This window comes from Echinops telfairi, unplaced genomic scaffold, assembly GCF_000313985.2.
Source record: "Echinops telfairi isolate 266 unplaced genomic scaffold, ASM31398v2 ScPeMD7_6;HRSCAF=24_1, whole genome shotgun sequence".
Classification (NCBI taxonomy): Eukaryota; Metazoa; Chordata; class Mammalia; order Afrosoricida; family Tenrecidae; genus Echinops; species Echinops telfairi.
Genome location: NW_022103903.1, coordinates 21,980,329 through 21,997,206, shown reverse-complemented (window position 1 = coordinate 21,997,206; position 16,878 = coordinate 21,980,329). Strand labels below are relative to the sequence as shown.

The 16,878-nt window shown below is 43.6% G+C and overlaps 2 protein-coding genes across 3 annotated transcripts in view; one reads left to right on the top strand and one right to left on the bottom strand.

Moving 5' to 3' along the window:
- Window positions 1-16,878, bottom strand: part of CMSS1 (cms1 ribosomal small subunit homolog) — a 477,754-nt gene that overhangs the window by 138,513 nt on the left and 322,363 nt on the right. The gene's annotated exons all lie outside the window — the stretch shown is intronic.
- The window catches only part of FILIP1L (filamin A interacting protein 1 like), a 347,454-nt gene that overhangs the window by 15,957 nt on the left and 314,619 nt on the right, over window positions 1-16,878 (top strand). The gene's annotated exons all lie outside the window — the stretch shown is intronic.

Sequence of the window (16,878 nt, the reverse complement as noted above, 5' to 3'; positions counted from 1 at the left end):
ATCTTGCTACTCCCCTCCCCTGCTGTTCCACTGCACGCCCCCCAGTGCCTGATCTGACCCTGCCATGCTGAGGCAAGGCATTGGGGGGGGTGCAGTGGAATAAGTTTTTTTTTTTTAAAAAGAACGCAAAAAACAAAAAAAAGAAAAACTTTGAAGTAAAAACAAAAAAAAGAAGTTGACCTCCAAATGTATAGCTATTGGCCATGTATTAGCAAACAGCATCTTGGGTTTTGCATATAATATGGAGGGGAGGACTGAGGGGCAGGCAACCTGGGGAATAACCTTTCTGTATCCCATAACAAACAACCTGTGATAGTGAGGAAATGGTGCTCTGGCCATCTGACCTCCTCCAGCTAGACAAGGGGGAACGAGAATCCAACTCCAGCAGAGGTAGACATGTCTTATTTAACACAAATCATTCCCACTAAGGCATACTAATTCTCTGCCAGGTTCAATAATCTGTTCCAAGGGCTACACAGAATTCACGGACAATACTCACAATGATGGTCAGCTCTTCAGAGGGAGAAAGACAGTGCTTCCTGCTGTCATAAGACCATTTTCCCCTGAACTTCCTGAAGCCATCTCGTATATTCCATACAGCACTGTATGTTTGATATTGTCACACTGATTTCATTATGTTACCCTTCTGATGTTTAAATTTACTATCTTTTAATGTGTCAATGGGAGCCCTGGTGGCATAGTCATTAAAATACTCATCTGCTAACCAAATGGTGACACCTGTTTTATAGGGTCACTATGAGATGGCATTGACTCGATGGCAGTGAGTTTTGAACTGCTTTTTAGAGAATTTAACAGGTTACTAAAAGTTATGATCAGAAAATATTAGATATGGTTCTTTTGTCTGCAGAAGCACCTCTTTTTAGCCATATCAGCAGGCATGTCTCTGGTTCTCTCAGCCATGCAGCCCCTTGACCTCTTCTTTGCTTGGGCAAGTGTTGTTAACTGCCTAAAGGACACTCAACTTTACTTGATCTAGAGAGCCTAGCTTCTGTCTAAAGGTCTTGGTGGCACAGCCTCTGGTATCTCTGCTGCCACTGCCACTTCACAGAGATCTCTCTTCACTGGTGGCTCATCTTTCTTTTAAAAAAAATCATTTTGTCGGGTGCTCATACAACTCTTATCACAATCATACATATATCCATTGTGTCAAGCACATTTGTACATTTGTTGCCCTCATCATTCTCAAAACATTTCCTTTCTACTTAAGCCTCTGGCATCAGCTCCTCGTTTCCCCCTCCCTCCCTGCACCCCTTCCTCATGAACCCTTGATAATAAATTATTATTTTGTCATATCTTACAATGTCCAATGTCTCCCTTAACCCACTTTTCTGTTGTCCATCCCCCAGGGAGGAGATTATATGTAGATCCTTGTAATCAGTTCCCCCTTTCTACCCCACCTTCCCTCCACCCTCCCAGTATCGTCACTCTCACCACTGGTCCTGAAGGGATCATCCTCCCTGGATTCCCTGTGTTTCCAGTTCCTGTCTGGACCAGTGTCCATCCTCTGGTCCAGCCAGATCCTTCTTGAGTCTCTATCTTTTGGCTTCTGAGGTGGCTCATTGAAAATGAGCCAAAACTGATTCAGTACCTTCTCAAAGTCCTCTCTACCTTATTTGCATGCTCCTATCCAGCCCATTTGGTTGGAGTTCCAAACATGGTAGAAGAGCAATACTAAGTAATTTCACTTCACTACAACCTTGCTTGCTGAAAGTCAATGGGACATGAAAAGAATTACTGATAACGACAAAGACTACAGTTGTCAGTATGAATTACAACCCAATGTAAAGAAAACAAAAATCTTCACAACCGGACAAAACCATGGTCAATGGACAAGACTTAAGTTGTCAGAGATTTCATGGAGGCAGCAGTCAAGAATTCAAACTATGCCCGGCATTGGGGAAATCTGTTGCACAAGATCATTTTAAAGTGTTAAGGAACAAGGATGTAATTTTAAAGACTAAGATGTACCAGTCCCAAACCGAGGCCTGTGAAAACTGGCTGATGAACATGGAAGACCGAAGAAGACTTGATGCTTTTGAATTATGGTGCTGTCAAAGAGTTCTGAAAGCACTAAGTCATGTCAGAAGAACAAACAAATCTGTCTTGGAGTACAACCAGAATGCTCCTTGGAGGCAAGGATGCCAAGCCTTCTTCTCAGGTACTGCGGACATATTATCATGAGATATGCAGGAAAAGGCAGCATGCTTGGTCAAGTAGAAGGATACTGAAAAGGTGGTAGCTCCTCAGAGGGAGAGATGGGTTCAGCGGCTGTGACAATGGCCTCAATCATAGCAGTGACTGGGGGCGATGCAGGACTGGTCAGGGTTTCATTTTGTGTGCACAGGGTCATGAGTTGGAAGCAACTCAGCGGCATCTAACAGCAACATGCACATACCCTTTGGAAGGTTGACTATAGGCCCCATACACCGGATTTTCAGCCCTACCTTTAATCCAACTTGATGGCATCTAACAACAAGACCACCCACTTTTTGGCATTTCTGCTACAGCAGCACTCCATGACAGATTGAATTACATAAAAAATTATGTGGAGAATTATATGGAAAATTGCCCTGAATAATTTTTGGGTAAAGAACTAAGGAATGGTTTCTTGACATAGTCACCTATTGTTGGGTCCAGATCCACTGCCATCATTTTTCCTAAGCCTACCAGTGTGGTAGTTACATAATTTCTTGCCAACTTGAATTGTAGGGGTGGCGTCTAGTCCATCAATCAGGTCACAGCCTGATGGTGCCTCCTTGTGGGTATGACCTCCTAAGAGTGTACTGGGAACCTCCCCCGCTCTCTCTGCCTTTATCTTCCTGTTAATCAGTCATGCTGAGACCACTGGGAGCCCTGGAGATGTGTACATTGCATTGGATCCACAAGACTCTGTACCTGCTGGCCTGTGATGTCTCTATGATTCCGCATCATTGCATGTGGCTGCGTGAGTCTGAAGAGGGACTTATGGCCTAGTACTGGACTTACAGACTTGAGTTGGGCTGGGATGTTTTCTTGATGCATAGTGACTCCTTGATTTAAAGCTCTTTGTTACTCATATACGAGTGGAGTGTCTCTGGATTTGTTTCTCTAGTCAAGCCGGCCTAACACAACCATGTATACTTTTTCTCTAGAAGTAATCCTATATGTGCGTAATCCTAAAATTTAAAAAAAGATGTGGTCACTGAGAGAGTCCTTAGAACATATCTAGATTAGCCTACATGCAGACTTGGGTCAGCTTTGGTTGGCTTTGGAAAAGCACTGAGCTTTCCACAAAGGCTGTTGTTATCATTTGCATGCATCCCTGCAGTTGGAAGTGTGAACTTCCGCCCGTCTTGTACCAATTTGTCCTGAATCCGTTAGATAAATTGGCCTGATTTACTGACATGGTATCTGTGTCTGATTGTCCTATCAATCCACCACCATTAGTTTCAGATTTTCCACATGTCATGTACACAGCACATATAGGTGATGCTTTGTCTAATCTAACCTTCTAAAAGGTATATTCTGAATGTCTTATTTTTAGACCCCACACCCCAAACACAACCCTGTCTATACCAAATGGGTCTGATGGTGAGAGAAGTGCTTCCAAGATGATGAGGTTTCTGGGCTGTGAGAAGAGGAAGCTCACTGGTATAAAGGGATTTTGTTTGATGAAAGGAGAGATTACAAATTTCTTGCAATAACCTAATTGCACCCCAGGAGACTGCAAACCTAGTCTGCAGAGAAGAGAATGGAAACAGTAGCAAGGACGGACTTCTGAAAAGGGGACTCATCTCCTCAAGCAACCCCAGGGAGGAGATTAGCTTGACCTCGCTGTTGCTCTTCATCTTGGCAGTGAGTCTGATGTTTGGTTTAGTCTTCAATCTACCTTTGTGTAAGGATTAATGACTTTCCCTCAGCTCATTAACTCAGACTGCCATTAATCTCCAGGAAATACCCTGTCTGTATTGCTGAAAGGATACATGAGAAATGTCCTGTTCTACATTAAAACTGGTTAATCTTTTTTTAAAATAAATTTATTGGGGGCTCGTACACGCTTATTGTTATCCATACATATATCCATTATGTCAAACACATTTGTACAATTGTTGCCATCATCATTCTCAAAACATTTTCTTTCTACTTGAGCCCTTGATATCAGCTCATTTTCCCCCTCCCTCCCTCATGAAGCCTTGATAATTTATACATTATTATTATTTTTTCATGTCTTACACTGACCGATGTCCCCCTTCACCCAGTTTTCTGTTGTCTGTCCCCCTGGGAGTGGGTAATAGGTAGATCATTGTGATAGACTCCTTCATTGTCCCCCCACCTTCCCTTTACCCACCTGGTATCACTATACTCATTATTGCTCCTGAGGGGGTTGTCTGTCCTGGATTCCCTGTGTTTCCAGCTCTCATCTGTACCAGTGTACATGCTCTGGTCTAGACAGATTTGTAAGGTAGAATTGGGATCATGATAGTGAGGGGGTTGGGGGAGAAGGAGCATTAAAGAACTAGAGGAAAGTTTTATGTTTCAATGGTGCTATACTGCACCCAGACTGGCTCATCTCCTCCCTGTAACCCTTCTGTAAGGGGACGTCCAGTTGCCTACAGATGGGCTTAGGGTCCCCACTCGGCACTCCCCCTCTTTCACAATGATATGATTTTTTGTTCTTTGATGCCTGATACCTGAGCCTATTGACCCCTCATGATCACACAGGCTGGTGTGCTTCTTCCACGTGGGCTTTGTTGCTTCTTATCTAGATGGCCGCTTGTTTATCTTCAAGCCTTTAAGATCCCAGCCACTATATCTTTTGATAAAACTGGTTAATCTTATGGCCTTTGAACTACCCAGTTCAATAATTAATTACGAGCCTTCCTGGAATTCTCTTTTGCCTCAAAATTAACATTTTAATCAGAATCTTAGTTGTAAAATATGACAATATAAATTAATAATAGACATTAATCTATAAGAAATGTCTTTCTGGAAGGTAAACTGGGGTTTCAGAAAATGTCAAAAAGGTGTTATCAGTCTAAATTCCTATTACTTGCATGTGTTTCATGTACTTGGGAACTAAATGCTGCTAGCTCCTAAACCACCATTTGATGAAACTTTCAATTTTCAATTCATGTGGCCAAATTCAGGCTTGCAAAAAGACTCAATAGTTGATTCCAAGTCATAGCAAACTTATAGGGTAGGGTAGAACTGACCTGTGGGTTTCTGAGACTGTATCTCTACGGGAGTGGAAAGCCTCATCTTTCTCTGGAGGAGAAGCTGGTGGTTTCAAACTGCTGACCTTGCAGTTAGCAGTCCAATTTGTAACCACTAGGTCGCCAGAGTTCTTCGACAAATCTGGAGGCATCCATATTTTTAGGTTCTTAGCAGAAAGTAGATAACATTTACACCATACTCGTGAACTCTCTCTCTAAGACTAGGCCCAAAGAACAATGGCTATAGCTAAAAAAAACAGAAGAAATAATAAATGAAGCTTGCCACAATTATCATGAAGAGAAAGGAAACTATTATCATAGAAGGGTGCCCTGGTGGCATAGGGGTTATGCGTTCGGATGCAAACCAAAGGGTCATCAGTTTGAAACCACCAGCCGCTACTCAGGAGAAAGATCGGGCCTCTTGCACTGGACAGCCAACAGCCCACCAAGCAGAGACTGGCACGTAACAAGCTGCAGGTGTGCACAGAGAGACCATCCCAGCTGTCGCTGTGGAACTGGGTTTCTGGTGTACTGGGCGCATGAATGCTTTGAAGTCAAGAAATGCTAGGGCCTGGATACAGTTCATCTCTTTACAAGCAAAGATGACCTACAATGGGGCAGGAATTAGGAAAGGGGGGAAATATGGCCCTGTGCTTTTACTCCAGGAGCACAGTGATTCCTTTGGGTCTCTACGCTCTTTATTTGACCACTAGAGATGACAATTTGCAAAAACAGCCAGCTTCTTCTAGGGACAGGGACTATATTAGGTCAAGAGTGTTCTCTTTGAGTTGGTTAGGAGAAAGACTTTCTGTTTGGGGAAAGTGGCTAAGCCCGCTCATCAAAAATCGTCTTTCCATCTACTTCCAAGCCTTGTGCCAGGGTGGAGCAAACTGGCAGGGATAGTTCAATGGGAAAAGCAGTGTAATGCCACTCTGGTCATGGCTACACAGGGAGGAGGAGGAGAATGTAGATGGCTGAGCCTTAGGATGCCGAATTCCGTCAAAAAGAAGCCGAGCATCTGAATGTGGGTGCATGGATCTAGGCTCAGTAAAATACCTTCCTGGCGTTTGTACATACCCGAACACCCTCTGAGCCTAGGCTACTGGACTGTAAAATGGAACTAACCAGTGACAGGTAGTTTTATCACGTAGCTTCACCGGTCCTGAGCGGAGCAGGAGGTTGAGTTCTGAAGCAGTTCTGTTCTAAAGGCTTATTGCTCCTGTGGGGACTGCCAAACAGGCATTTGGCCCTCAATCAAACCAATGACAAGATCCAAAAACCAAAACTCACTGCCACTGAGCAAACACTGACTCACAGCAGCCCTGTAGGACAGGGTAGAACTGCCCCTGTGAGTTTCAGGGATTGCAACTCTTCACGGGAATCGATAGCCCCATCTTTCTCCCATGGAGCCCTTAGTGGTTTCTAACCACTGATCTTGCGGTCTGCAGGCCCAATACGTAACCATTAAAGCTACTTGAAGGACGGACCCTTCTGAATGAATGAAGACCTATGATCTTTAGGACTTTATCCCTCAAAGCTTTAATCAGGTTTCCTGTAAGTAAGCTGAAAGAATACCTTGGGCAGGTAATAGTAACTGTGGGGAACAGAAGGATTTCTCTTAAGTTGTCTCCCCAAAATATGTACCAAACTTAGCTGCTTAAGAGTGACTGTACAATAGGTGATCAGCGAAAGTAGGTCAGAGGTTATTCTCCTTAACATTGGCCATCTGTAATGGCTAGACTATTAGTCTGACTCACCCTGTGTAAGACCCACTCCCTTCTGATAAGGATAATGGTGGTCTATTCAGTTGCAAGAGATACCAGAGAGGGCAAACCCGCCCAAGGGTGACCAAGGTTAGTTAGCCATTATCAGCTGTCTAGATCAAGCAGACACCACTGTCTATTCCACAACCAATGTGGACACACCCCTGGGTGATTCCCCTCCTATTGATTGTATTGCTTATGTTACTACCCCTGTGTTAATATCCCTCCTGGTGACTCAGGTTATTGTCCACCATCAGGGAACTTGCATGCCTCCCAGAATAGTAATTGTCTGTTTTATTATGTGAGACGTTAAAGAGTGATCAAACTTGTTCTAGAATGAATTGTATTGCCCCTTTCTGTGATGTATGACTCTATGATGCGTGGTTAGCAATAAATAAGGAGGCTCCCTGGTTCTTGAGAGGGTGGCTGGAGAAGGTGACTAAGGAGGAAGAAGCAGCAGCTTCTTCTCTGACAGCTAAGCCCCCTCCACGAGGACCATCAAGCCGGGTTGAGGTGAGATATGCTACCATGAATTGCGTCTGACTCCATTACTTGACTCTATCCTTTAACTCTCATGCTCTCTATGACTTTACTATAATCTCTACTTATTATCGCTGTACAATTGCGCCTACCGAACCTGTGATGTTTTGTGGGGTTCCCTCTTACCCTTAACCCCACAAGTAACCATTCTGAGGGTTGAGTGGGAAAAGAGGCCTGAGAAGCCAATGGTCAAAGTCCAGGTGGAGACATGCATGTCGGCTGCCACATGGGTTATATTCGAAGTCCTAGCATAGTCACTTCAGTGGCTGTTACAATCTGCCCCCTGGGAATTCACACCAGAAAACATTCCTTTAGGCCCCACTGGCTGTGCAATGAGTGTGTCCTTTCGAGGAACACACTGTTTTTTTCATTAAGGTGGATCTATCTGTTCTATCCTAAAGGCATAGGTCTTTGTACCTTGCATATTGGAGGCATTGTTAGTGAACAGCTAATTTTCATGCGGAGGTTGGCCCCTGTAAATAAGAACCGTGCACATGGCTCTGCCAAAGTTCCCAGTAGCTTGTTTAACCAGCTGCATCATTACAGAGGTTTTTGCCAGCAGAAGTATCCACGGGGCATCCCTCACTGGCTGGCAGACCAGAGGCCACGCCACCAAACCAGGGCCCCTAGTGCCTAGTCTTGCTCTGAGGAGAGGTGGCTTCTCAGTGTCTGAAATAAAAACAACTGTCTGTGTGTGGTTAGTTTGGCAGCCGGAGAGAGAAGACGGCCCCGCCTGCTCCCCTAGAAATCACTCCAAGTCGCAGAGTGAGAGCCAGGTTGGAGCTTGCCTCAGGCAAAGCAAGTGACACCTAGATTGTAGACGGAAGTTTGAGACCTCTTTGCTGAACGGCTCACCTGGAACACTGCCCAAAGCACCAAACAGACCAAGATGACACAGCTGTGGTCACACTCAGTCTGTTAACAGCACCAGTTGTCTCTGTTTATCCAAGAACTCTGAACTTCTTTTTTAGAAAAAAAAAAAAAAAATTGAACCACATTGTGTGTGAGATGCCCCAAGAGATGGAGCAATGCGGTTACTGTTTTACAGACTTTAAACAAAACTGTTAGCAATCCACAATTTTGTTTAAAGAGCAATGGTTTGGGTCACAGGCCTGTGTTCTCAAGACTCAGAGGACCATGACCAAGGCAGAAAAGAATCCCGCACACAGCCAGCTGGCCAAGGCCTGTATTGCATGCCCAGGAATCTAAATGTCTGGGGGGAGTGGGGGAGGGCCTCTTCCCCCGTCACAGGTTTAGCAATGAATTTGGCTTCTTTGCTTTGGTCATTTATACCCATGCCCTGAGCTGAACTCTTCTTGGGTTACATAGAAGCTCAGGAAAAGTGGGGGTGGAAACTACCATGTCTGCTGCATTCTCTTAACCACAGAACTTTGGCCAAGAACCACTATTTATACTTTATAGTTGGTTCAGTATCCACCACTGTCATCTTTATTCTTTTCCTTTCCTAGAAGCGCTCTCTGCTAACACAGAGGTTAGCAATTCAAAACCAGCAGCCACATGGTGAGAGACAAGATTTTGCAATCTGCTCCGGGAAGGATTGCAGCCCCGGAAATGTTATGAGGCAGTTCATTAGGGTCACCATGAACCAAATCAGCTCAGTGACACACAACAATAATTACTGCTCTCTGTAATAGCCCAAAGAGCCCTGGCAGCTTAGTGGTTATACACTGGACTGCTAACTATAATAGTTCGAAACCACCAGCAGCTCTGAAGAAGAAAGACAGGACTTTCTACTCCAATGGGAAGTTACAGTCTCAGATAACCACAGGGCAGTTCCACCCTACCATGTCAGGTCACTGTGAGTTGGCACAGACCCAATGGCCGAGAGTTTGGGTGTTTTGAGTTTGGTAATAGCCCAAACCTCACTTGTACTTTCATGCTAGTTGTTCTATTATAATAAAAAGAACGCTGAACTCCCTGCCATTAAGTTGATGCTGACTCATGGTGATCCCATGGATCAGGGTAGAACTGCCTCCTGTGAGTTTCTGAGATTATAACTCTCTCTCTTGGCTCACTTCCTGGAAGACACTCCATTGACAAGACACCTGGAACTACATCAGTGCCCTTAGCTGGAGAAGCCATGTGGAAACCCCTGCCAGCACTGAGGTGCTTACAACACCACTGGATCCAAAGACTTTCTATCCATTGGCCTGTGATCGTCCTGCATTCAGTGTCATTGCATGTGTTTCCTGAGTCTGAAGAGGACTTTATAGATTGGTATGGGATGTATGGGCTAATATCAGACTTATGGGCTTGGACAGCACTGGGTTGGGCTGCTTTCTTAATGTACAATTACCCTTTATATAAAAGTCTCTCTTATACACATATGAGTTTCTATGGATTTGTTTCTCTAGTCTACCCATACTAACACAACTATACAGGGTGTCTATGAGTTACAATCAATTCCAGGGGAGTGGGCTTGTTCTTTATTAATAATAATAAACTTTGAAACCTGTAATGGAAATTTTAGATTACAACTTTAAAATGTCTTACAGTTTTTCTAAATTCTTTGAGAGTACACAAAAGTATATTTTTCAATGGCAATCCTATGAGGAAGATATTCATATCAAGACAGCTGTGGCACAATTGGGACTCAGAAAGTTTAAACAATTTGCCTTAGAACACATAGCTAGATCTACGGCCTTATCACCCTGAATGTGCCCGACCTTGGAAGCTAACCAGAGCCAGGACTGGTAAGTACTTGGATGGGAGAATACACAGCTAGTAAGGGTCAAGATTAAGATCCTAATCTGAGCAATCTGGCTTCAGAACCTGAGCTCTTAACTACCATTTCTTTTGAAAATTTCAAATTTATTTACTCAAGCCTGAAATAGAATCAGAACAATGAATCTCTAAACTATGAGAAGTTATTCTGACGGAAGAAAAATGCTAGAACATGCCTGGTAGGGGGTTTTAACTTATGCCAAATGGTAGAAAATTGTTAGTGTTCCAATATTTTCTCTTCTCTTTCAGTAATGCCAGAGAAATTATGATTTCATTCAGTACATTTATGTACTTCGAGTGACAAAATAACTTATGATGTTCACTACATTGGAATATGGTAGGAGCCATGGGCTGACAGGCAGTAAATGCTATCTTTAAAACTAGATGTTTCCCCTTGTTACATCACTTCCCACACCACACTCCTTCCCTCATGAAATGTAAGGTTTTTCTCAATCAAATTCCATAAAATTGATTTATAAGGCATTTTTCTTGTGAGAGAAACGGGTGGACAGACAGACATCTAACACTCCTCACAGGCAAGGTTCCAAGAACGACATTTTTAAAAATCATCTCAATTTAAAATGAATTGCAAGTTGATGTTGCTTTGCAGATGTTTAACCTCTGGACCTAAGTAAAAAAACTAACGTTTTCTTGAAACATACTTTAAACTGCATGCGATGGGCTGAAGGAGGTATGTTCCAAGGAGCACTGGAGCCCGCACACTCGGAAGGATGGGCCTGGCTTGTCAGTATTGATACACTGACAAAGAGCCACTGGGAGAGCAGTGGCCACACAAGATCATCAAATTGCTTTGGAGAAGAGTTCTCTTTGATATCCAGATGGGCTGAGGAGCTCTGGGGTGCAAGAGTTAAGTGCTTAGCTGCTACCTGAAAGGTTGATGGTTCAAATCCACCAACAGCTCAGCAGGAAAATGCCGTGGCAGACAGCTTCCAGAAATATTAATCTTGGAAACCCTGACCTATAGTGGGAACTGACTTGGGGGAAATGGTTTTCTTCCTTTTTTGACAAATCACAGAGCCCTAAAGCCGTTGTGGTTATGCGCTGGTCTGCAATCTGCAAGGTCGGCAGTTTGAAACCGCCAGCTACTCTTTGGAGGAAAGATGGGGCTTTCTACCCTCGAAATTCACTGGGGCAGTTCTACCTTGTCCAATGAGTCGGCATCGATTCAATGGCAGGGAGCACCCCCCTGCCCCCCGCCCCTCCTCAATGAGACAGAAGCTCAGGCTGCGAGGTGCTGAAGAGAACATGACTGATACCCAGGATACCAGCATGGCATTAGAAAGAGCCCAGGTTGGGGTCCGGGAACCTTTTTACAACCTACCATCTGGAAGGACCAAAGCTAGTCACACAACTTGTCTTGTCTTGCTCTAAAAGTTCATGACTCAGAAAATCTGAGATGGAACTGCTTTCTCTAAGTTTATTAGAAAATGTTACAAGGCAAAGGAATGGCCTCTTCCTTGGAAAACCATGATCGGCATGACTGAGCTCTGTGCTTGTATTCCCAGCTGCCCTTTTCAAAAGGTGTTTTCAATTATTTTCAGTGAGCTAATCCTCCCCGGACTATCTTAAAGACTGAGAAGAGCATGACGATTACATGTGAAACTTGAAGGAGACAATAGCAGACATCAGCCAACAATGGACCCCGGGGGACAAAGGCTTCTCTGCACTGGGCTTTTCTACAAGTGTGGCTCATAGTGCAGAACTTCACAGTCAGGGGAGCTGCCCTGGAGCAACCCCTCCCTGGAAAGCTCCCAGGGGACATCCACAACAATGCAGTCGTTGAGGCAGGAACTTTGAGAAAATATGAATAAAGTTTTATGTGGCTACACACACTGCTACACTGCTACTTCTTTATGGGGAAAACAGGCTGGGTTTGGGGTGGGGATGGGGTAATGAGAGGTGTATGACTTCTACTTTCTATCCCCAAATATGTTTAAAACTGGAGGAGACTTTAGAGGTCATCTAACTCAATCTCTGTACCTCACCCAAGGTAACAGAAGATTATATTAGCGAGAAGGTGCAAAATGGAGACTGTAGTTTTTCTTGTAGCAAGCCACTGTATTTCCAGTTGCCTCATATGCATGTGAAAGTTAGGCACTGAATAAGGAAGACAGAAAAAGAACCGCTGTGTTTGAATGATTGTGGGGTGTGTTAGTTAGTCTGGGTACTTTAGATAAATAAATTCACAGAAACTCATGTATGAGAGATATATAAAGGTTAAGTACGCATCAAGAAAACATCCCAACCCACTGCTGCCCAAACCTACAAGTCCAACATTAACCCAGATGTCCAACACCAATCCATAAAGTCCTCCTCCATCTCAAAAAAGAGACGCAATGATGCCGACTGCAGGAGAAAAGCTGAGTCAGTGAATGTGTAAGCATCTCAGAGATGGCAGGGTCTCCACACAGGTGCTCCAGCACCCAGGTCTGCATCGGGGTAGGTCCATGTGGCTTCTCCTCAGGGATAGCTTGCAGGAAGTGAGCCTTGCCAGCTAAAGCAGGAAAGTGGCTAAGCCAGCTGCACCCTGGTCTGACCATCAGAAAGCAAGAGACCCAAGAACTAGAAAGGCGAGGCTCATGAAGCCATTTATCCCTCTGCCCTTCAATTAACCCCACATGTGCTTGCACAATAAAGTAACTACTTCAGTGGGGGCAAACAATATTGCAAGTACCATGGACTGCCAGAAGAACAAATCTGTCTTTGAAGAAGTATACAGCCAGGATGCGCCTTAGAAGCAAGGCTGGCTTTGGGCATATTATCAGCAGAAACCAGTTCCTGGAGAAGGACCTCATGCTTGGTAAAGAAGAAGGGCAGTGAAAAAGAGGGAGGCCCTTGACAAGATGGAATAACACCGAGGCTGCAACAATGGGCTCGAACCTAAGAAAAATTGTGGGGCTAGGGCAGGACCGAGTGGTGTTTCGTTCTGTTCCCAAGATCACGATCAATGAGAACCAACTTGGCAGCACCTGACAGCAAACCACAACTACAACATGCTATTTAAAACACTCTCCCAGGACTTCAGTTACTTACCGGCTATCTTCCCTTCAAGGTTATCAGGGAACAGTGAATTACTATCTTATGTAAATTCTAACTCAGTATTTCTATAGAGAGGTTATCTTTTCCCTCAAAGGGAAAACTGAAACCCAGGATTGGTGAATCTATAGGGCCAGTAAGTAGAATAAGGGGTTCAGGGGTAATGATGGGGCAAAAGGGAGATGATGTCAAGGAGTCTGTGTAGGAAAAGATTGTTTGGAAACTGATTGTGGTAATAATTGCACACTTCTACTTGACTTGGTTGAAATATGGAATGATATGATATATGCACTAAATCCCAATTAATTAAAAAAAAAGGCAGAAAGGCATCAGCATGATTCCATCATGCAGTCCCATATAAAGAACCAATGCTAATTCAAACTCTGGTGTGGATGGAGATTACGGACTGCATCTTGGACTGCCAAAAGAATGAACAAACCGTCTTGGAGTGAACATAACCAGAGTATTCCTTAGAAGACAAATGGCAAGACTTGGTTCAGCTGGCTTACTTTGCAAAGGTCTTTTCACTTGATAGAATCGCACATCTATAGAGTCAAAGACCAATGGCTAGAAACAGACACCATTGGTTGGGAAAGGAGAGGGTCAGTGAAAATGAGAGGAAGCGTTCTGAGCTAGAGTGAGAGTATCTACCACAAAGCACGGAAACACCCCTGCAATTATGCAGATGGCACAGGGCCAGGCAATGCTTTATTCTGCTACAAATACGGGAGGCACGGATGGGCAGCAACTGACAACACTAACAAGTCAGCTCTATTAAACTAAGGCCTGATTCTTTAAAACCTGTTTTCTGCTGAATGAGGGGCCAACCTATAAAACATGAAGGAAAAGCTTCATACCACTACTCCTTAAAGCTTTGATTTCGGTTAGTTCATCGCTTGTATAAAGTTAATCAAACTAAAGAAGAACTTTAATGTTGAAGAAATCAGCTAGTATCATTGAGTAGGCAAAAACAACAAATGTTAAACCAAGTCCACTGGATGGTTTAGCTTGTGGATATGCATATGGAAGCATTAGGAAAAGGTCACTGAAGCCTAAGTAAGAAAACAATAGGATAAATGCGCTAAAGGGAAGTGCGGCAATCCGAGGTATTCTTGTAGGAGCAAAGGAGGCTTGTCTAGAGATCTTGTGTTAACTACGCTAAATACATTTTTAATCTGGGTTACTTTCTGTCAGGGAAATGACTGGTATTTTCTTTCTTTTCTGTTTATAAATCATTTTATTGGGGGGGGGGTGTATTATGGCTCCTATAACAATCCATACATCAATTTTATCAAGCACATTTGTACATATTTTGCCATCATCCTTTTCAAAACATTTTCTTTCTACTTGAGCCCTTGGTATCAGCTCTTTTTACCTCTCCCTTTACCACACCCCCCATGATTCCTTGATAAATGATAAATTATTATTTTCATATCTTACACCATCCACTGTCTCCCTTCGCCCACATTTCTGTTGTTTGTCCCCTTGGGTGTGTGTATTACACTTTGATGATTGTGATTGGTTCCTCCATTCACCCTGCCACCTTCCCCTCCCCTCATGGTATCACTATTCCCATTATTGTTCCTGAGGGGGTTATCTGTCCTGGATTCTGTGTGTCGAGAGCTCTTATCTGTACCAGTGTACAAGCCCTGGTCTAGCCCAATTTGTAAAGTAGAACTGGGGTCATGATATTGGGGGGAGGCAGTTTTAAAGAACTAAAAGAATATTGGGTGTTTCATTGGTGCTATACTGAATCTTGGCTGGCTTGTCCCTTCCTTGTGACCCTTGTGAGAGGATGTCCAATTGTCTACAGACCGGCTTTGGGTTCCTACTCAGATCTCCCTCATTTGCATCAATATGTTTGTTTTGGGTCTTCTGATGCCTGTTATCTGATCCAGTCGATACCTCATGACCACACAGACTATTATGCTTCTTCCATGTGGGATTGTTGCTTCTCTGCTAGATGGCCGCTTGTTTTACGTCAAGCCTTTAAGATCCCAGATGCTATATCTTCTAATAGCAGGACACCATCAGCATTCTTAACTGCATTGGTTCATGCACCAATATTTTTTTAAAATAATTTTATTGGGGGCTCCTATAACTCATTACAATCCATACATATATCCACTGCGTCAAGCATATTTGTACATTTGTTGCCCTCATCATTCTCAAAAATTTGCTTTCTACTTCAGCCCTTGGTATCAGCTTCATTTTTTCTCCTTGCTCCCCCCTCCCTCATGAACCCTTGATAACTTATAAATTATTATTATTTTGTCATACTGTTCAACATCTCCCTTCACCCACTTTTCTGTTGTCCATTCCCCAGGGAGGAGGTTATATGTAGATCCTTGTAATCGGTTCCCCCTTTCTACCCCACCCTCCCTCTACCCTCCCAGTATCCCCACTCTCAGCACTGGTCCTGAGGGGATGATCTGTCTTGAATTCCCTGTGTTTCCAGTTCCTATTTGTACCAGTGTACATCCTCTGGTCTAGCTGAATTTGTAAGGTAAAATTAGGTTCATAATAGTGGGGTTGGGGATGGGGGAGAGGGAGCATTTAAGAACTAGAGAAAAGTTGTATGTTTCATTGTTGCTACACTGCACCCTGACTGGCTCATCTCCTCCTCACTACTCTTCTGTAAGGGGATGTCCGGTTGCCTACAGATGGGTTTTGGGTCCCCAATCTGCACTCCCCCTCATTTACAATGATTTGATTTTTTTTTCTGTTGATGCCTGATACCTGATCCCATTGTCCCCGTGGGCTCGGTTACTTTTGAGCTAGATGGCCACTTCAAGCCTTTTACATTCAAGTCTTTACATTCAAGTCTTTAAGACCCTAGACCAGGGGTCCACAAACTTTAACCCCTAGACCAGGGGTCCTCAAACTTTTTAAACAGTTCACTGTCCCTCAGACCCATTGGAGGGCTGACTATAGTTTAAAATAAAACTATGAACAAATTCCTATGCACACTGCACATACCTTAGTTTGAAGTAAAAAAAAAAACAAATGTGGCAAAAACATCCAGCAGGCCTGATAAATGTTCCTGGTGGGTTATATGTGGCCTGCGGGCCATAGTTTGAGGACGCCTGCTAGATGCTATATCTTTTGATAGCCGGGCTCCATCAGCTTTCTTCACCACATTTGCTTATACACCCACTTTGTCTTCAGTGATTGTATCAGGAAGGTGAGCATCATGGAATGCCAGTTTAATAGAACAAAGTGTTCTTGCTTTGAGCGAGTACTTGAGTGGAGGCCCAATGTCAATCTGCTACCTTAATATTAAACCTATAAATATATGCACATAGATATATTTCCCCATCATCACAAATATATTTACATATGTAAATGCCTGTATTTAGACCTCTATAAATGCCCTTTGCCTCCTAGTTCTTTCCTCTATTTCCTTTTACTTCCCTCTTGTCCTACTATCATGGTCAGCCTTCATTTGGGTTTCAGTAATGCCTCTTGGTTACATTGCCCTTGATCAATACCTACCATGCCTCTTACACCCTCCTTGCCACTTATTTTGGATCACCTGTTGTTTCCTTGTTCCTGGGTTT